Source organism: Tamandua tetradactyla, chromosome 2 (genome assembly GCF_023851605.1).
Source record: "Tamandua tetradactyla isolate mTamTet1 chromosome 2, mTamTet1.pri, whole genome shotgun sequence".
NCBI lineage: Eukaryota > Metazoa > Chordata > Mammalia > Pilosa > Myrmecophagidae > Tamandua > Tamandua tetradactyla.
Genome location: NC_135328.1, coordinates 24,013,305 through 24,035,745, shown reverse-complemented (window position 1 = coordinate 24,035,745; position 22,441 = coordinate 24,013,305).

Below are 22,441 nucleotides of genomic sequence, written 5' to 3'. Positions count from 1 at the left end.
GATATCTGTATATAATGCATAAGAATAACCTTCAAGATAACCTCTTGACTCTGAAACCTGTCAGCTACTGAAACTTTATTTTGTCTCATTTCTCTCTTCATCTTTTTGGTCAAGAAGGCTTTCTTAATTCCATGATACTGAGCCCCCGGTCATCCCGGGAGTTCACACAATTGTTCTTTGCGTGTTGAGTTTGTACCTTGCCACTTTGCTGAACTCATTTATTAATTCTAACAGTTTTCTTCCAGATTCCTTTAGATTTTCTATATATAACATCATACATTGACCAGTATTCTCCACCCCATATAATGAACATTTCCATTTACAGATGAGAAAACTGAGGCTCAAAGAGATTAAGTAATGTGCTCACTGATGGAAAGCTGGTAGATGTCAGGGATTGGAGGCCATGTCTGGGTGATTCCAAAGTCTCCGAGTCTTCCCATGCCTCCCTACCACTTAACTTATAGGGTTTGGTCCTCAGCTGCTGTGATGAAGATATTTTTGGTGGCTTTTTTTTCTTGATTATTAAAATGACTCACATCACAGATGCCAATTCTGCTTAATCTTAATGACACCTCGTGCTTCTCCTTTTCTGCTATTTTGCTGAGAGTCACAGGAATTTTGAATATCATCCATTCCATTGCTCTCATTTTGCAATGGACTAAGTTAATAGAAAGATAAAGTAATGTACCCCAGGTCCCTGTAGTAATGAATGATAGCTATAAAACTGCTCTATCTGAACTTTTGAACTCTCACATTTTAAAAAGATAGACCCCAAAATATAAATATGTGTGATTCAGCTTAAGTTTTCAAACTTAAAACACCCCATAATTGAGCACCAGAGTTATAATTTTCTTAGCAAAATAGGCCAGAGCATGGTTTTCCTCCCAACTTTGTTGAAACTTTAAGCCTGCTTAGGGCAGCAGAATATTACAGCCTACTAACCCTGAGTTTTTCTTTTTCCTGTTTGCCTTGACTTGAAAAGATAAGCCATGTGGTTCCAGAGAGTTTGGCAGCTTCTCTGATTCTTTCAATAAAACAGTATGTAGAGCTGGAGCCTTTCTACCACTAAACTCTTTCCTGTTTCTATCTGAGATTGAATCTCTAAAAAACTCTGTTTAGTTTTTTCTTATATGGGCAGGCTCTGGTATCTCTGATTAGTTTTTTTAGCTTGCACCTCAGCTTATAGCTACACCAGGCTTCTTGCTTGTCTTTCTTCTTGTTATAATGAGTGTATTGAGTATAGAGCAACTAAAAGCAGAAGAATACATTTTTTATTATCTTTATTCATTCATTCAAGCAATAAAAATTTATTGAGCACCTACTATGTGCCAGACCCTGTGCTCATACTCAAGGCATTTAGAGTCTAGAAGAGAAGACAGAACTATAAAGGTATTTGAAATAGGAGAGACGACTGCTGTCGTAGAGGTGTGTAAGCACCAGGAAGGGAGCATTTAGTCGCCCAGGGAATCTGGGAAGACACTGGAGGAAATCACATTTAATGTGGATATTAAAGGAACAACATAAAGGTAAGGAGGAGTGAAGGAGTGAATCCCCATTGGGTGGCAAGTACTTGGCTGCTAATGTGAATGTGAATGACTGTTATTTCAGTGTATTGAGCCCATGACGAATGACTTCAAATCCATTTATTTAGGCAGGCTCTGGAAATTGAACCCGGCTCTCTGGCATGGTAGGCGAGAATTTTGCCACTGAGCTACCGTTGCACTTCCCTCAAATCCAATTTTTTTTTTTTTTTTTTTTTTTTACAAGGACAGGCATTGGAAAGTGAACCCGAGTCTCCAGCATGGCAGGTGAGAACTCTGCCACTGAACCACCATTGTCTGTCCTTCCTCAAATCCATTTTTAAAAGTTAATTTTTAAAGTTAAGTTGTAAGCATTGTTTGACTTTGCTAGATACCATTTATTGGTATCTATCATGTGTTCTTCACTGCTTTACATATTTAACCCTTACAACAATTCTGTGATGTAGTTACAGAGGAGAAAACTAAGCACCAGGAAGTTTAAGTGTCTTGCCAAAGTCACAAAGGTAGCAAATGGCTTAGTAAGATTTATGCTCTTCGAAAATACTTGTACTTACTAAAGGTGTTTTTTTTTAATGAAATAATTAGTCTTTGCCGTAAACTATGAAACCAACCTTGAATAATGATTTATTAAATGAACTTGTTTTTGCCTGGTTGTTCTAGTTTGCTAGCTGCCGGAATGCAATATACCAGAAACTGAATGGCTTTTAAAAAAGGGAATTTAATAAGTTGGTAGTTTGCAGTTCTAAGGCCGAGAAAATGAGATACAGATCAAGAACTAGTCTCGCAGAGAGGTAGATGACACCAATATCATCTGACTTGGCTGCTTAGGGTAACAACCATCAGTTAGTCCTCAATTTCCTTAGCCAGTGCTCCAGCCCTTCAGTACTGGATGCCAATTATGTACCTGGGAGATATAAAAGCAACTAAAAAGTAGTGTCTATGGAAAAGTTCAACATCTTGCCCAAAGTCACAAAGCTAACCAGGCTGTCTGGTTCTAGAACATGTGCCCTTAACTTTGCTCTTATGGAGCAGTGGAGATGGGGGATGGGAGAGGCAGCCTAACTTTATGTCGTTACTTGCTCGGAGACCTCCTAAAAACTTTTTCAAATATATTTACAGCCTTGATATTTCCCATATGTTGTCATCTTTGCCTAACACATCCCCATTTATAAAGTACATGTACAAGCTTGATGGTACTTTACAGTAAACCTAGAAGGAGCAGGCAGGGAAGGTTTTGCTGGTTTTTTTTTTTTTTTTTTTTTTTACAAATGAAGATCCTGGTTCAGAGATCCTAAAGGAGTTTTTCAGCTTTATGCAGAGATAGAATTAGAATCTATAGAAAAGTTAGTAGTCACTGTCCCCAAGATTCTTATACTATAGACAGAGACAAACTCATGTCCAGAAACGAAAGGCAAAATGTGATATGTTCTCTAAGAGGTACAGAGCAGGTTGACTGGAAGTTCAGGGAAGGAATCATGTCCAGTTGGCTTTCTGTTAGAGAAACACATTGGGTTATACATGTGGGAAATGTGTGAGCAGGTGGTTATAGCAGGCATTTAGTAGAGGGCATTCTAAACAGCACACAGATAGAGGATCGGTGTTATCTTCTGTTTCAAATTCAGCTCCTGACAGCTGGTCCATTCATAACTGTATTTGAGGGTTCAACCTGATCCTGCTTTCCAGGCCAGTCTGAATAAGAAGCAGGTAGCTTGACTTCTCCACTTTCAGATCTGAAAGTTTCACGATGTTCCTGAGCTGGCATGATATTCCTGAAGCCACAGGCCTTCTGCTTTGGCTTATGCTGCCCTGATGATCTGTCCACCCTGTCCCTGGAGTCTGCTGGCTCCTTGACGTACTAGCTGTGGCCTTACTGTTCCGTGAACACCTGGATGATGCCTCCTGCCCTGGACACTATCTACTGTCCACTTGGTTAATCCTATGACGCAAGGAGCTCTGAACTCTAGTCCAGAATGGCTCAAGCACATGGCTTCATATGCCTGAGGATCTGACAGAGAGAAAGGAAAATGGATTTCAGAATGACGGGAGTACTGGCCACCCTTCCTTAACTGTAAGCCCTCTGAGAGCAGGAATTCATTTTAATCTTCTCTGTGTCCCCCACAGCTTCCAACTCAGTGTGAGGAGTGTAAAGGCACTTGCTGTGCATGAATGAATGAAAGGAGTAGTAAAATATAACACTAGAAGAGACGGGTAAAGAAGCAGCAGAATTATTCAGATATCTTCCAAATGACAATTCTCAGTTATTAGAGACCTTCTTCACAAACAGGGTTGATGATTTCAGTGTTGGTAAGGAAGGAACCAATAAATAAGAGAAGTGAACGGAGTTTATTGATAGCCCTTTCCTTGATAACAGGTTTCATCTATTTTCTATGATATTATATACTAAGAACCTAAGGCCCAAATATTGTTAATGATTTATTTAAAATTGTACAGTTAATGAGTGGTTGAGCTGAAATTTGAACTAAGACCATCCAATTCTACTAATTTTGTTCCCATTAGCCAATGTGGAAAACACCACAATTCAGAGAAATTGAGTAGAATACTCAGGAGAGTTTGCTTCAGTAATGGAGAAAAATTAGACCTAGGATAAAAGTTGTACTGGTCAAGCTCAGCAAAGATTAAAGGCAAAAATCCAAGAAAGAGCAAACTGTACCGCGAAGCTTAATAGCATCCCAGAACAAAGCTTAAGAATATTTATAGGACTACAAAGCTATCCATCATTCAAAAGAGGTAATAAAAAAATCACTATATCTGGCACCCAATAAAAATGACCAAATATGCAAAGCAGCAGGGGATTATTATCCATAGCGAGGAGAAAAATCAACCAATCAAAACTGGTTCAAAAATGATTTTGATGATAGCATGTTGGCAAGTATATTGAAGGAGTTTTTAAAATCATTATGCTTAAAAAGTTAGAGTAAGATAGATATTATTAAGGAGAGACACTGAAGATATTAAAAGTACTCAAATGGATTTTCTAGAGAGAAAAAAGGTAACAGGTGACATGGTAAATACACTGGATGAAATTAATAGCAGATTAGCCTTTGCATCAGAAAAGATAAGTGAATTTGAAGGCATAGAAATAAAAAATATTTAATGTGGAAAAAAAAAGACTGAAAAAATAAAAAAAGGAGACCAGATTATCAGTGATCTGTGGGACAACTTAGAATACATATAACTGAAGTCCCCAAAGGAGAAGAATGGATAGGAGATGGGAAAAAAATTTTTGAAGAAATAATTGCAGAAAGTTTTCTAAATTTGATGAAATCTATAAACAAAGAAGCCCAAGACTCTTAATGTGTACAATGAAAACTATACTAAGCCACAGCATAATCAAAGTTACTTAAAATCCATGACAAAGAGAAAAAGACACATTACATACAGAGGAACAAAGGTAAAAGGACAGCATGCGTACTACTGTGGACAATGTAAGGGAGGAAACAGTGGAGCAATATTTTTTAAAAATTTGAAGCTGTTTTAATTTCAGCATATATACAAGTTTTGTATTTTACAATTTTTTGTTTTTTAAACATTTCTATTGTAAAATATACCACATATAGAAAAAAGCAGTAATTTTCAAAGCACACTTTGACAAGTAGTTACAGGACAGATCCCAGAGTTTGTGTGGGCTACCATTTCACCATTTCAGATTTTACCTTCTAGCTGCTCCAAAACACTGGAGGCTAGAAGGAATATTAATATAGTGATTCAGCAGCCATGTTCATTTGTTAAATCATATTTTCTCTGTTACATCTCCTACTTCTCCTTTGATCCTTCTTCCAATCTATAGTGATCCTTGGACAAGGTCCATTCTGACTTTTTCATGTTGAGAAAGGGTGTCAACACTGAAGGATAGGGGGGATGTAATTAATGTAATAATCTTGGAAAGCCTGGTCCCTCTGGGTTTCAGGGTTTATGTGAACTAAGAACCCTCCAAGAGTTATAGGTTCTATAATACACGCCTAGTGCATGAAGCCTTTATACTCCATTTGAACCCTAGGTGTTCTTAAGAGTCAACAGAAGTTATATTGGTTGAGGTTTAGCAAACCATGACAATTAGCACTATCTAACAATTAGCACTAAAGTTTGCATAAGAGTAGTCTCTAGAATAGCCTCTTGATGCCATTTGCTCTCTCTCAGCCACGGATGCCTTATTTTATTACACTTCTTTTCCCCCTTTTGGTCTGGAAGGTGTTGTTGATCCCATGGTGCCAGGGCCAGACTCATCCCCGGGAGTCACATCCCACATTGTCAGGGAGATTTTCACCCCTGAATGTCATATACAATGTAGGGGACAGGGTAATTATTTTCCTCAGAGAGTGGAGCCCAAAGAGAGAGAAATCACATCTGAGCAACAAAAGAGGTTTCCTGAAAGCAACTCTTAGCCCTTGTTATAGGTAACCTTAACTTCTCTCTTACAGAAATAAGTTTCATATAAGCAAGTCTCAAAACCCAGGGCTTGGCCTATTTTCTTGGGAGTCCCCAAAGGTTGAGAGAGTACCTGGGGTTTCCCAGATGAGAAAGTTTAATAGTTCCATATGTATTTATGTTTTCTTCAGACCTCAAGGGACTCTACCAATACTTTTTAATTATCAGCCCACCATAGTCTGAGATATATCCTGGTATTACATTAAGCCACAGAGAACTACAGGGCCTCATTTCCATTCTGGACTCCATGAGTCTGGTTTGTTTAAATGAGCCATCCAGACAGGCCGATCTACATTATATTATAGAAAATTTAAGTTCTAAACATAATAAACTTCTCTGCCTTTGGTATCATACAGCAGGCAAAGGTCTAGAGTACATACGTTATTTATCTTTTACCCTGCATTCTAGCTCACCCGCAACCCAGCCAGATTGGATTAGTGTTTTTTTTTTTTTTTTTACATGGGCAGGCACTGGGAATTGAACCCAGGTCCCCTGGCATGGCAGGTGAGCATTCTTGCCTGCTGAGCCACCATGGCCCACCCTGGATTAGTTTTTAACTCTACTTGAGGCCTGATCTCTTTTTCAATTACTTTAATTATTATTAGGTATAGCTATGCTAACCTTCAGGGCTGCAGTACTCCACCTCTAGGTCCTAGGCGTCACAGAATCACCCAAGTTCAAGGGAAACACCAGCTGATACACACATAACCCAGCGTCTCAGAGCCTAGAAATACATTTACAACTTCTAGGTGTGGCTGCTATGAGGGCTTACAATCTAGGCTCCCATTTTCATGTAACTATTTTCTGAGGGAGACCTTAGCATATTTGTTCTTTTGTTTCTGGCTTATTTTGTCCAACACATTGTCCCCAAGGTTTATTCAGTTCAATATATGCCTCTTGATGGCCTTCCTTTTTTAGGCACCTCTCATTCCATCACATAAATGTATCACAGTTTGCCATTCTGGAGCAGCATTTTTAAATTACTGAAAGGGAAAAAAAAAACCCTCACAATTGTTAACTTAAAATTCTGTGTCCAGCAAAAATTATCTTTCAAGAAACAAATGTGAAAAATACTTTTAAAGACATACAACAGTTAAAAGAACTCATCATTAGTAGACCTGCCCTACAATAAAGGGCAGGAAGTCCTTCAGGCAATAAATAAATGATAACCAGATGGAAATCTGGATCTCTATACAGGAACAAAGAGCATCATAAATGGTAATTAATGAAAAAAATGTAAAGGATGTTTAGAATTTCCAAGAGGGGAGAAATGTAATAAGATTCTTATATGTGAAATAATAGAACATCACTTGAAAGTAGACTGTGATTTAAAGATGTGTGCCAGTTTCAAAGTATTATGTACCTTGGAAAAACCATGTTTTAACCTTCATCCAATCTTGTGAGGGGCAGCCATTTCTCTTAATCCTGATTCAATACCGTAGGGTACAAACTTTTAATTGGGTTATTGCCACAGAGATGAGGCAAGCCCAATTGTGGGTGTGACCTTTTGATTAGATGGAGATGTGACCTGCCCATTCATGGTGGGTGTTGATTAGTTTATTAGAATCTTTTAAAGAGGAAACATTTTGGAGAGAAAGCCAGAGCTCACAGAGAGTGCTGATGCAGATGCCTGGAAAACAGTTGCTTCAAAGCTGACAGAGACAGATGTTTGGAAATGGTTGGAGCCCAGCACACATCGCTTTATGCTTTCCCATGAGATATTAAGCAAGCCAGAACCTGGAGAGAGCCAAGAGAAGCCAAGAGATGAAAGCCAGCCCTGGAGAAGCAAAGTGAGGACCCTCACAAGGACAGAGGCTGAAAGCAACGAGCCCAGGAGCAAGGGACCAGCAGATGCTAACCACGTGCCTTCCCACATAACAGAGGTATAATGGATGGCATCAGCCTTTCTTGGGTGAAGGTAACCTCTTGGTGGTGCCTTAATATGGACATTTTCTCAACCTCAGAACTGTAAACTTGTAACTTATTAAATTCCCCTTATAAAAGTCATTCCATTTCTTGGTATATTGCATTCCAGCAGTTTAACAAACTAATACAGTTTACTTTCATGTTTTCTTCTAAAAGTTTTGTAGTGTTAGCTCTTATGTTTAGATCTATGATCCAATTGGAGTTAATTTTCTTGTATGGTATTTCATGTATGGTTACCTTCTAGAGTGAGGGTAACTTCTTATTGGTGCCTTCATTGTGACATTTTCACAGCCTTCAAACTGTAAACTTGTAGTTTGTTAAATTCCCTTTTGAAAGCCATTCCATTTCTGGTATATTTCATTCTGGTATACAGATTTGTACTGTAAACCCTAAAGTAACCAGTAAAATAACACAGCAAAAGTTATAGCTATTAAACTAACAAAAGAGTTAAAGGAGAGTCATTAAAAAAAATCAGTGAATATAAATGAAGGCAGAAAAAGAAGAAAAAGAACTGACGAGACAAATTGAAAATAAATAGCAAGAAGGCAGATTTAAACCCAAGCATATCAATCATCACATTACGTAACAATCAGTTAAAAGACCCAAATTGTCAGATTGGATAAGAAAGTAAGACCCAACTATATGCTGCCTACAAAAGAGATAGTGGTGGTTTTTCCAGCACCAGCGTGATGGTAGCAAGAACTGTTAGACAACAGCCTTAAGAGCAAACAGAACTGGGTCTTCATTTCATTTGTACATTTACAGGCTGGGTTCCCAAGAAAAGGAATGGACTAGAAGTCCTGCAAATCTGGGGACTTAAGATTCTACTTTGGAACTGTTTTAGTTTGCAAGCTGCCAGAATGCAATATACCAGAAATGGAATCACTTTTAAAAGGGGAATTTATTAAGTTGCAAGTTTACAGTTCTAAGGCCATGAAGATGTCCAAATAAAAGCAAGGCTATAAAAATGTCCAATCCAAGGCATTTAGGGAAAGATATCTTGGTTCAAGAAGGCCGATGAAGTTCAGGGTTTCTCTCTCAGCTGGAAAGGCACATGGCGAGATCTGCTAGCTTTCTCTTCAAAGGCATCCCCGGGATTCTGTCGTTCTGTTGGCTGTATTGGTTCTGGTGGCTTTCATGGTTCCAAGCTTTTTCCAAAATGGTTCCCTCTTAAAGGGCTCCAGTTAGCAACCCCACCTTCCGTGGGTGGAGACGCATCTCCATGGAAACCATCTGATCAAAAGTTACCACCACAGTTGGGTGGGTCATACCTCCACAGACACAATAAAAAAGCTCCCACCCAGCAATATTGAATGAGGATTAAAGCACTTGGCTTTTCTGGGGTATACAGCAGATTCAAACTGGCACAGGATGCATGGCATTAGGGAGGCAAAAATGCTCCTATTTTATATAAATGAGGACTCAGAGAGATTAAATAATTTATATAAATTATAAAGCATGGATGTGATGGTGCCAAGATTCAAACCTATATGGCTGCTGCCAAAAACTCTTAACATGAAGCCAAGGGTAGAGAACACAGAATGTTTACAGGGGTTTGACAGGTTTAGTAAATGTGTAAAGCTGGAGTATGACATCTGACAAGAAGCAAGTTATATTGAAACCAAGCTGAACACCTGTCTAAAGACACTGACTGAAGACACACTTTCGGGAAAAAAGAACAAACTAACCAGTCAAACAAAACATCCTGAGGGCAGTGGTGTAGGCAGTGTAAGTGGTGCCTATGGATAGTTGGAATGTGTTTGTGCCCTTTCTTCCTATGGCTGGAGCTAGAATTTGCAGACTAGTGTCTTTTGCCTCCCTCCTGTGGAATAGCACATGGAGATATAGGTTCTCTGTTCAAATCTCTTCCTTAACTGCCTGCCCAAGGGCTGTCAAGTTTTCATTTCTATTACTATTTTCCCAATTATATGATTTCATTTTATCTTCTCATGGCTTTGTAAAGTAGGTGTTATTAACTCTCCTTGACTAATAAGGAACTATCGCAGAAAGGTTGAGCAGCTTAAATAAAATCAAACAAAGTTAAAGGCAGAATTCAAATTACGATTTTTCTTCCCTATTCTCCTTCCCTCACTTCTCTAGCTTTATCTCTTACTTCTCTCCCATAAGCCTAATCTGCATTAGCCAATTTGTCCTCCTCTTTGTTATTCAAACACTCCAGAAATGAACCCATCTCAACTTTTTGCAATTTACGTTTTCTCTGCCTAGAATGTTCTCCTCTGAATATTGACCTGTCATCTCTTTCAGGCCTTTGCTCAAATGTCACCTTCTTAATGAGGCTGTTTTAGATTGGGATTCTGCTGTAAGCAAAGACTGAGGCAAAGCTTATATTCAAATAGCTGATTTGGGAGTAATCCCAGGAAGCAAAAGTAAGGGATAGAAAAGAACAAAGCAGGGTAGGAGGAAAGACCAATGTGTTATTGAATTGGCCTCTGCTTTGAGCTACTGGACCTGATTCCACCAGGACCTTCTGAGAAGCCCTACTAACTGAGCTTTGGGATTGTCCACCCAAGGAATAAACAAGGGAAGCATTTATCCACCAGCTCCCATCACCCATTAGTCGACGTTAACTACTGTGCAGCGGTTAACTCCCACAAACTTCCAGGATGTGCATAAGTCAGTGCTGAGCAAATTTCCACAGATTTCCCATATTGTGGCATCAGAGGAGACTTGGGGTAGAAAACAAGAGATGCACACTGCAGCTGAGGTGTGGAGCTATCAAGTCACACTTGCACAAAGTTGACTGCACAGCCATGGTTGGAGTAAATAAATTTCCTTTAAGTCCACACATTTCATGGTACTTGCTTTAGCAATGAGGATTTTTCCCCTACAGGTTTCATATGGGACATGGCCCTGCCAACATCTCAATTTTGGATTTCTAGGCTCTAGAATTGTAAGACAATACATTTCTGTTGTTTTAAGCCACAAGTTTGTGGCACTTTGTTTTGGCAGCCCAAGGAAGCTAAGATGTAGGTGTGGATTAAGGAGACACTGTCTCAAATTTTGCAATAAGCATGTCTTAGTTCTATTGTATGAATAAAATATTTAAGCTTGTGCCAAAAACTTAGTGCAGATCACTGGTGATGCAGGCAAATCTGGAGGCTTTCAAAATCTTTTGTTCTTTCCCTGAATTCAAACCCAAATCTTAGGGTGTTACCACTCTCTGATCAGCTATGAGGCAGAAGAACAAAGAAATGAATGCAAGCTGGTTGTGCCTTCTTCCATATGGGAGAAGACCCTGCTCCTCAGTTCACTATTACCTGCATAATAACAGCAGAATCACCAGTCTACATGTACTTTGAACCCAAATTTCCTGTCTCCAGCATGTTTCCCAATCACAGCCTTCAGCTCAGGTTAGTATTTGGTCCTCCTGGGAGAGAAGGGAGAGAAGTGGGGAGAAGAGTAGAGAAGTTTTTCTTCCCCAAAGGTAGGATTACTTCCCTTTTATAGATGAGAGTTTAGTAATTGCCCAATCTAGGCTACGGAGCAGAGCCGAGATGTTGAATTCAGGCCTGTCTCCCTTTTTGCTATGCCAAACTGATGTCTAGGGCTTTCAGAAAAAGAACCTACAACCAAATGGAGAAAAAAAAAAAATACATAGTAACTTAGAAGCTGCTTTGAAAGGAATTCCCGTGGGAGGAGGGAGTGCCAATATAAATGAAATTTATGAGTCACGTGGCTAAACAGCTATGAAATTGTTGGGTTTGCCAGTTTTCAGCCCTTTCTGAGATGAGTTCAGGTCAAGAAAACAAACAGACTGGCTAAGAATTACCCAGATTTCTCATCCTGCAGAAATTTCTCCTATGTGTTTCTCCCTGGGTTCCAATCTGCCATACTCTTGTTTATTTTCTGTAGTTAAAAAAATGAAAATGGCTTTATTTTGAGGATTATAAAAGCAATGCATGCTCGTTGTTGCAAATCATAAAATACACAAGTTTATAGAGCGGGATGTTAAAATGATCCCTAATCCCACAACTCAGAGGAATCACAGTGAATTTGTTGTCCTTCCAGATTTTAAAAATATTACTATATTTGCAAATGTGAGATGTGCTTCCCTTCTTAGTGTTTTCCATGTTTTGGTTGACAGAGGATAGAGGGGAGTCTTGGACAATGTACATCCAGGAAGAGAAAGAATCAGACCCACCATGAGCATGTCCTTTCCCATCTGCCTCTCCACCTATAGTGCCCAGGGGTTGCCCCCTGGGGTATCCTGCAAGTTAGAATGAAGGCTCTAACCCTGTTCAGCAGTTGTAGAACAAGTGAATAGAGAAAAGGAGCCAACTGTGGAATCCTGAGGTCGTGTGGACTGCGTTTGGTCTGTAATACAGCAGACTTGGAACCCACAGTAAGGGATAACTTTGGTCATTCTTCTGGCCTCCATTCTTCTGGCTCTCAAAACACTAAAGCGCGTGCACAAACTTTTTTCTGTAAAAGGGCAGACAGTGGATATTTTAGACTTTGTGGGGCCCTAAGGGCTCTGTGGCAAGGATTTAACTCTACCTTGAAGCAGAGAAGCAACCATAGATACTCTGTAAGAGAATGGGTGTGACTGTGCTGTGGAAAATTTTATTTACAAAAACAGGCTCTGTCGCAACTATTCAACTCTGCCATTGCAGCACAGTAGAAGCCATAGACATACATAAATGAATGGGTGTGACTCTGTACCAATAACATTTTGTTTACAAAAATAGATGGGAAGCTGGATTTGACTAGAGGGCCATAGCTTGCTTATCCCTGCACTAACTAAAGGAAGAACTTTGAATAAGAAACTATAGCATCTTCCCCTCATTGCCAAAGGCAGAGTACTAGGTCTACACACACAGACACACACACATACACACACACAAGCATTTCCGATGATACTGTACATTTAATTTTAGAATTAAAATAAAACAATATATCTTATATATTTCTCTATGTCTTTATAAAATTTTGGTAAATGACATTTTAAAAGACTGCATAATATTTCACTGAGTTAGACAACCCGAAGCAGCATTCATTAGAGAGACCAGAACAACCATCTCCATTTGGGAGGAGAGCTAACTCCTCCTCTAATCACAGCTGATTGGATTGGGAAGCAATGTACTGGTAAAAGATACCCAACCACGTATGGGCTGGGCATAGACAGCCCAAAGAGAGATACCCTAAGGAATGGCCCCAAAACAAGCCAGTATAATCCAGTTAGGAAAGCATAACTGCAGGGAAAACAAATTGAGAGCAGGTCACATTGTGACCCATAGCGACAGGGCAGCTATGAAGGCAAATTTCCATTCTGTCACATCTCCCAGTTAACTCCATCACAATTAGTAATCTGGGTTTGTCTTTTCTTTTTATGGACTCAGCAGGTATAGTCATCATGTGGATGATTCATATTTATAAATATCCCCTCTGATGGATATTTAGGTTATTCCCAATCTTTTGCTACTATAAACAATGTTTCAATAAGCATCTTTGTATGTAACCCTTTTCTAGATGTCATCACTTCCTTAGGACAGCTAAGTGACTATCTTTAGCACTAAGTTGAGTGGCTTTGGATTATTTGGCCCCTTGGCCCCAAAGAAGCTTGAAGACCCAAGACGGCTCTACTGCTAAAAGCGTTGATTGACTGTTCTTAAGAAAGATAACTAAGAGAGCTGGGCAGGACATGAAGGTTCCAGTCCTACAAGATTCTTTTTTTTTTCCTCAGGGTATGGACTCAAGTATTGCCATAGGGCAAGAAAAATTCCAGTAAGAGGAACCCTGGTCAGCTAACTGAGCCATGTAGGGGTGATAGAGAAGGGAGATGGAATCCTACAATGAGTGGTAAAGTGAGCTCCAGGGCCTTTCCCTAGCTTAATGAATCCTTGGTCTAGCTGGATCTGTAGGAACCTTGAAGGAAAAAGGTAACCACACAGTAGGATAACAGACTCTGTGTCTAACCATAGTAGAGATTTTTCATCCATGTCCAGTTCTCCCTACTTCCTGGGCATATGGAAGACTATGCTTCCTAGTCCCTTGCAGTTATGTAGAACCATGTGACCAGTTCTGAACAATGGAATGCATACAGAAGTATCATTTTGTCATTACTGGGGAGAGAGGGTGAAAAGCTCAAGCTTGAGTTTCCCCATCTTAATGTCCCAGAAAGTCATGTATTGTGATGGTGACATTTCAAGATGGGACCTCCTTCAGCTTGGGCCCTTTAGTGACTACATGGAATGGTGATTTCCACTAACTTGTACTGGACATGTATTGATTCATAAAGTTGTTGAATTTTCAGCATTGTTTCCCATTCTTTTCTGACTAATGCACCAGCTCTTTGTAAGTTCAAGTAGCAGAGTTGGAATTTAACTATAAGTCTCTCTAACTCCAAAGCTTGATTGAAGTCATGCAGGTCTCTCATGGGTAGAATCTTGGGAGCCCAGTGGTTTTGAGACAACTATATCATATTTTGGATCTGGTAGTATCACTAATTCCTAAACTCATAAGATTGAGGGAGGGATCACAGAGGCTACTGATAATGCCTCCTGCTCCTGTCAGAAATGGAAACGAATTTGGGAGGCGCTGATCCCACAGATGGGGGCATCAGTAGATTCAGTGGTAGGGAGGCAAAGAAGAAAAAATAAGACAGAGTCAAGAGGTGATGATGTTCATACTACCACTGAAAATAGAGTCATATCAGCTTCAGGATGATGATCCAGATGCATTTAATTCACTTAATTTTTTCTCATAGTTCCTTTCTGGCTGCTTCTGGTGGTATTTGGGAAGCCAGTGCATCAGGAGGCCACAAGCATCTTCACATCAAATCATTATTCATCTGATGCAGAACAGGATGACAGTTCAGTGATAAGTAGTATTTAGTTGGGTTGAATCATCTTGTCTGTATGTCCTACAGTCACAGCATCTAATCTTTCCCAAGCCAAGGCTGCAGGTGGCTCCTGAGTGACAGGGCCCTGCACTCCCTAAAGCCTCTGAAGACCCTCTCAGCTCTGGTGAGCATGGGGGGCATCATGCCAAATTTGTTGATAGCTTTTAGTCTCTCTTGGACCCCAGATACTGGAAAAGGATAGAATATTACTGTGTCCCCTATATTTCCTTTTCCATATTGTGTCTTGGGATCAAAACTGGGGCTCCAAGAAGAGAATTATAGTGGAATTTCAGCGTTTCCTTTGGGAAAGAAGAAACACAAGGAATCACTTTGTTGAGAGCTCAATTTTATCAGCTCAAAATGGGCATAATATCTCCTTATAGGTTTGCAGCAAGAATTAAATGATATACATTTAACACAATGCTTAGCGGGCAGTAGGAGTTAAATAAACATTTTTTCTCGTTCCTCCTATTCTGTTCCCAAACCATCCTATTTCTTATTCACATCTGTTAAGGAGGCTCTGTGAAACAGTGCCATCAACGCTCTGAGCCAATGCCCAATTAAAAGAGCTAGGTCAACAAGACAGAATGACACAAGTCCTTGACACAAATTTAATCAAGCATAGTCTGTCTGGCAGCCTTAACACTCTCTCTCTGATTTGGGTTTCTTTAGTTCAAGGGATGGAGACTCAATCCAACGAAGTTCTCTGGGATAAAAAAGGAGACAATGTCAAGGAAATCCAAGAACATAAGGCAAAATAGAGCCAAACTGCATGGAACTGGAGTGGAAGGTGTACTAATACCTCTAAGGACCTCAAAAGCAGATTTTAAGATCTTCCCTAAAGTGTTCCCCATGAAATCTCCTGCAGATCTTCCCCAAGGCTATTTCTGCATCATCCTACTTCTCTTCCTGTGAAAAATAGGTGTCTTCTCCATACATTCCATGTCTTTTTTTCTACCCCTTGTTTTTGTGACTCCTGAGTTGATTTACTTATGGATGCTTGTGGCTTCTCTAGCCTTTCTCAAACTTATGACCTTTAAGCTTCTGCAAACTGCCCACATTCTCTCTGCATTTCCCAATTTAAATTCCAAAGTAGAATCGGGTTGACCCAGTCTTTCCTATTTGGGTAAATCCATCTCCCTGGGTCACATCATAGGCCTCAGTCTGCCCTAGGGTCAGGTGCTCGGGCTGTTCCATTCAGCTCTGGCAGGAGGGAGAAAGTGGGGGGATAGCACTTAGAAGAAATCAGATGACTGCATGGAGAAATTGTGAGCAAAGCTGCCTGGAGCTGGGGGTGTGGCAGGACAGCTTTCTGCAGAAGTAGCTGTAGATGTGTCAGACCATCATTGGCATGTTTAGTAGAGACTCATTGAATTTTGAGCTTTTTGTTGTCTAATTTAGAGTTGTCTTGCCAAAATCTTGTAGTTTATAGATGAGGACTGTTGGGGGTTGAATTGTGTCTTCCCAAAAGATATGCTGAAATCCTAAGTCATCCATGCCTGTGAATATCACCTTATTTGGAAATGGGGTCCTTGCAGATGTAATTAGTTAAGACGAAGCCGTAAATCCAATACAACTAATATCCTTACATGAAGGGGAGAGGAGACAGACAGAAAGACAGACCATATGAAGACATAGGCAGAGATTGGAGTGAGACAGCTTCAAGTTAAGGAATGCCAAGTTTTGTCAGCAACCACCAGAAGCTAAGAAAAGGCAAGGAAGAATTCTTCCCTAGAGCCTTCAGAAAGAACATGACCCTGTCAACACCTTGATTTCAGACTGCTGGCCTTCAGAACTGTGAGAGAATACATTTCTGTTGTTTTAAGCCACCCAATTTGTGGTTCTTTTTTATGACAGTCCTAGGAAACTAATGCAGGGGCCTTGAGACTCAGAGAGGTACAGTGACTTTCCAGGGTCCCAGAGTAAATGGCGGTGCAGGGATTACACATCCATTTTGTGTGCGTTTTTCTAGAATATTAGGCTGTATTCTCTTTTTTGCTATCATTCTTCATTTATTAATCAAAAATTTTTTGAGGGCCTAGGAAATCTTCCAGGTACCAGAACTAAAATTAACAAAAATCCTTGCCCTTTGGGCTTTACATTCTAGAGGGAGAAGAAAGACAATATATAGACATAAAAATACATAAATTCTACAGTATGTTAGAAAGTGACAAAAAAAGTTATAGAAAAAATAGAGTGAAGGGGAGTAGGAGTGCTGAGTGGAGTTTATAACTTATGCTAGGAAGGTCAGTCCAGGCCTCAGTGTGATGGTGAGCGAGTGTGCCCTCACCATATTGCACACTCCCTGAGAACAGGAATATTCTTTTGAGAATATGTGCATTCCTTTCCGCTGACCTCGAACCTTGATTGAGATGAGCGTAGAATGACTATTTACTAATCTGAACACTTACAGAAGTGTTCTTAAGTTTGAGGAAGACAGGAAAGATTCAAAGTTTATATTCTTTTTATGCTCTCTGTGTAACTTCATTCCAGCGGCATCCTTCGTGAAGCCCCCCATATCATGTGAGTCATTGCAGAAACATGCCTTTTCAGCACTCCTGGGACATTTAGCTTCATGAAATGCCTTGTAAGCACTCTTAAGACAAAGTCGTAAAAAGAGATTTAATTAACAGAAAAAACACAACTTAAGCCTTCAACACAGCAAGGCTCAAAAATCACACAAAATTCCATTCCCTTGGAGGCATTGGAACAGTGGGGAGGCTCTTTATCAGTGGTGAGTTGGTAAATGTTTAACAACTGGCTCTCCGGCAGGGGAGTATTTTTCCCTGGATGCCTTAGGTTTTGTAGGTTTGCCTATATCCATGGCAAAAATACTCTATGGCTGATTTCAAGCTACAATGTGACATCACTAAATGTTGGGTTGGGAAGAGTGGTGCAGTTGTGGGCCATCATATATAGTATTCCATCATGCAGATACAATAGACATAACCTCAGCAACATAAATAACAGCAAACTACAGGAAAATACTTAGGAAGTGATGAGTTTTGAGTATTTATTATCATTTTTAACATACTTTATACAACCTTAAGTTTATATAAATTAACTTTTAATAATGGCTGTGTTTAATAACCAGCTTGCATAAGTTCTAAAAATTTAACAATGGGCTATTGTGAGCTAGTAGGAGCTGGTCCCAGCAAGCCACTGTCTCAGGGTTCTTCTCAGCGAGTGCCTGTTCCTTGACAAGGGCCAGCTCATGCCATGAACACTTGGGCATCAAATGTGAAGACAGCTTTATTACATCTTTATCCCCTCACACCTCTTACATCTCCCTATGGCTCCCTTATGCCTTCTACACATAGCTTTTCTCCCTTTTATTGTGTTGAAGATTGAATCATGCCACCAACAGAAGGCATGTTCAAGTCCCAACCCCTGGTCCTATAGGTGTGAACCCATTTTTAAATAGGAACTCTGAAGATGTTATTAGTTAAGGTGTGCCCAAACTGAATGAGAGTGGAGTTTAATCCAATATGGTTGAAATCCCTATAAGCAAAAGAACTTGGATATGGAAAGAGAAGCCACAGGAAGAGCCAAAAATCAGAAGTCAATGGAATCTGGAAGAGAAAGGATAAGATGCTGCCATGTGCATTGTTATGTGACAGAAAAACCAAGGACAAAGGGTCGCTGATAACCAGCTCTAGAATGCCACAGTCTTTGTGGAGAAAATATTGCCTTGCTAATGCTTTAATTTTGGACTTCTTCTAGCCTTAAAACTGTGAGCCAATAAATTCCCATTAAGTCAACCCATTGTATGGCATTTGTTTTGGGGGCTGGGGAACTATAATATATGGTGTGCTGATTTGAAAAGATGCATGTACCCTAGAAAAGCCATGTTTTAATCCTAATCCCATTTTGTAAAGGCAACCGTTTCTTCTAATCCCTATCCAGTACTGTATGTTTGAAACTGTAATTAGATCATCTCTCTGGATGTGATCTTGATGTGATCTTGAGTGATCAAGAGTGGTTGTTAAAATGGATTAGGTGGAGATGTGTTTCCACCCATTCGGGTGGGTCTTGATTAGTTTACTGGAATCCTATGAAAGAGGTAACGTTTTGGAGAATGGGAGTGATTCAGAAAAAGCAGAGAAGAATGACATAGCCATGAGAAGCAGAGAGTCTACCAGCCAGCAACCTTTGGAGATGAAGAAGGAAAATGCCTCCCGGGGAGTTTCATGAAACAGGAAGCCAGGAGAGAAAGCTAGCAGATGATGCCATGTTTGCCATATGCCCTTCCAGATAAGAGAGAAACCCTGACCGTGTTCACCATGTGCCTTTCCAGATGAGAGAGAAACTGACTGTGCTCACCATGTGCCTTCTCACTTGAGAGAGAGAAACCCTGAACTTCAGCCTTCTTGAACCAAGGTATCTTTCCCTGGATGCCTTAGATTGGACATTTCTATGGACTTGTTTTAATTGGGACATTTTCTCGGCCTTAGAACTGTAAACTAGCAACTTATTAAATTCCCCTTTTAAAAGCCATTCCATTTTTGGTATATTGCCTTCTGGCAGGCATCAAACTAGAACATATGATATCTGGATTTTGTAAAGTCTTAGGAAAAATGACCTTTTCTAGGTTGAAGCCACCTGCCTTGGGCAAATGCTTTCATTCTCTGATGAAAGTCTAGGTCTATGTTTCCATACTTTTCATTCCACAGTGTTCATGCTTACTTTACTGGGAGCAACCTCCGTGCTCTGGGCTGCCAGGTTTCAATGGGTCGGTGAGCATTTGTGGAGTACTTGTGCTGACTCTCCACCTGCTGTGTCTCCTGTGTGCACGCCCTCTGTTCTAGCACCAATTCTCTCATTTGATCCTTAGAGCAACCCTACTAGATGAGCCTTATGTCAATAATACTCACAAGTAAACTGTGGCTTAGGAGAGGAAGTGACCTGCTCATAGTCCAGAAGTCATGTCTTCAGAGGAATGCCACCTTTGATATGTAACATTCAGGCAAATATCATCTCTTGGCTGGTTGCTGCTGACTGTTGACTTGAGTTTCACTCAATTTGGGGATGACTACTAGCTCTCCTTTGGATGGGGTTCACCACAGAGTCACTGCAGAGGGATATTTGGTTAGAGGTACAGAGCTGGAATAAGGGGTTAATTGCAGCACAGCTGTTATCATTCCTACACTGGGAAGGGCCAAGCTTGCCTGCAAACAGCTTTCCCCCTTTTGGAGCCAGGAGCCAGTCTCCATAGGCACAAAAAGGGTGACAGGGAATAAGATGGGGTCATGGGTATTCCCAGAGAAAGCAACTTCACAACTTCACAGCAGATGTGCCCTCTAAGAGGTTCCTCAAAGGAAGCCAGTTTTTAGCAGTTAAACCAATACTGAGGGTCAGGGTAGCAGAAAGAGGTGGGGAAAAGGAGAAAGTTAGGTAGTAGGAGTAGGAGATCTGTTTCCTATGAGATCCAAATTTAAGTCTAAGCACTCTTGTTTATTAGCTTTGTAGCCTTGAGCAAGTCATTAAACCTTTTTTCCTCTTCCAAAGAGTGGGGGAGAGGGTAAACTATAGTGATGGTGGCTGCCATTTGTTGGAGGCTCACTATGTGTTAGGTACTGCACCCAGCATGTTGCTTACATTATCCTCACCCACCTCAGAAACATGGCAAATATGCAATAAATGACAGCTGCTATTGTTTTATTAATGCCCATAACAGTCCTGTGAAAAATAATAGCAACAGTAATAGTAATAGTAGCATTTATTGAGTGCTTTCTATGTAGCCAACCATTGTTCTAAGCACTCTGCATGAATTGACAATTTTCCCAACTACACTGTGAACTTGATTCTTTTTGATGAATGAAGGAATTGAAACACAACCAAGCAGCTAGAAGCACATTGAAATGCATTGCCATGCAGCTAGGAAGTGGTACAAGCTCTATTTCCCCCATTTTACAGGGGAGGAAACTGAGGCAGAGGGCAGCTAAAAGCATGTGAAGGGGGACCGAATCAGCAGAACCTTCTTCTGTGTTGTTAGGCAGGTGAACCGGCTTCCTGAACTGTTGTTCATTTGCTACAAGTGGAGGTGAGTAAGCTTCACGTGTTCTGTTTGTTCTGGTTGAAATGCCCCAGCTGGCCTGAGACCTGAAGGCCTCCAGGAAGTTCTGCCCGGACTCTGCTTCTTATCTGGGTGGGTGCTGGAAGCCAGTTCCATGTGTAAGTCCTAGACCTGTCATCTCCTTGGGGCAGTTTGGGAGCTGCTGCTTGTCTGACTTCAGAACTGCTGCCAGCTGGGTGCCTGGAAGGGAGCCAGCCTGGCAGCTGGCCACTGTCACATGCAGCAGGGTTACCAGCAGTCACTAGTAACCTCCACAGCCTTCCTCCAGCCATAGTCGTCATCATCTCCTGTGGCTGAGTCCCCACCAGCCCCCAGGATGGCAGGCACCTAGGCAGGTGGGGGAGGGGCTTTGAGACCCCTAATGGAGAGGGGCCAAAGGGGTGCCTCTCTTTGCTCCCTCTCTCCTGTATCTTCTCACATGCTCCTCTTCCTCAGGGCTCTTCAGACATGACATCCTGGTAATTCTTGGGAAGATTCCCTCTTCTCAGGATGGAGTGGGAAAGACCACTGGGTCTGTGGGGAGGATTTCTGGACCCCAGATCTGAGATGCTCCTAGAAAGCCAGTCACTGTCCTGTGCCTATTGGTCTATCTTTTTACCACATTGGGAGCTCCTCAGGGCAGGGACAGTTCAGTGCCACAGGGCCAGGCCTAGGGAAGGTTTTGTCACATTTTCTGAAGGAAAATTACTTCCAGCTATTGGGTTTGAACTTGGATGCTGCTACGGGTGGCAGCAGTGGTGGTAGTGGTGACGGTGGTGGGGTCTGCTTGTATGTTTGGCAGTGGAGAGAGATTTTAGGGGAAAGGGAAAATGAGGCAAAGACTGAAAGGAGGCTGGCTTGCTCCTGCTCAGCAAACATCGGCATCTGGGGGTGCTGCTGGTATGCAGCAAGGACTACACACTAAGACAAATGAGGACATGAGTCCTGGCTCCCTCACATGCTGTCTCAGCGAGATGGGACTGATGTGGGTTCTTCATCTGAGCCTCTTCATTCCTAAAGGGAAGGACATTTGCTCACAGTGCAAGACTGTCATGAGTAGAAGGGGTGTGTGACCTCTTTGGTAGAGCCTGCCTAGTGTCCTTAGCCAAATCGGGCTGGGCCAGAGAGCAAGGAGACTAGCTCAGGGTCTCCCTGCTAGGACGGTCAATGGTTATCCTTAATTCTGTCTACCTGGAAATCCCCGAGGGCTGTGCCACCTCTGCCAGGAGATTAGATACAAGTATGGCCAGCTTCCTGCCATACCAGTACCTAATCTGAGGGAGGGTTAGGTGATTCTTACTAAAGGGCAGATAAGTAGCAAAGAGTAAGAGGATGGCATAAAGAGTTGGGACTCTGGGTACGTCAGCCCTTGAAAGGCACCAGGAGATGGGGACAAGCTTCACTGCTTAGGCATTTGAAGGAGGTCAAACCTGAGTGTTTGCTGGTTCCCTTGTTTCCCCAGCCTGTACTTGTCCTCCTCCCAACAACTCCCATTTTAAGACCTCCTGTGTGTGACATCCACCCTCTTCTCCTTCCAGACACCTCTTTCCTCCCCTCATGACAGAGTCCCAGCACCTTGTCCCTTGTGTCTTGTAAAGTCTGCACCAGACT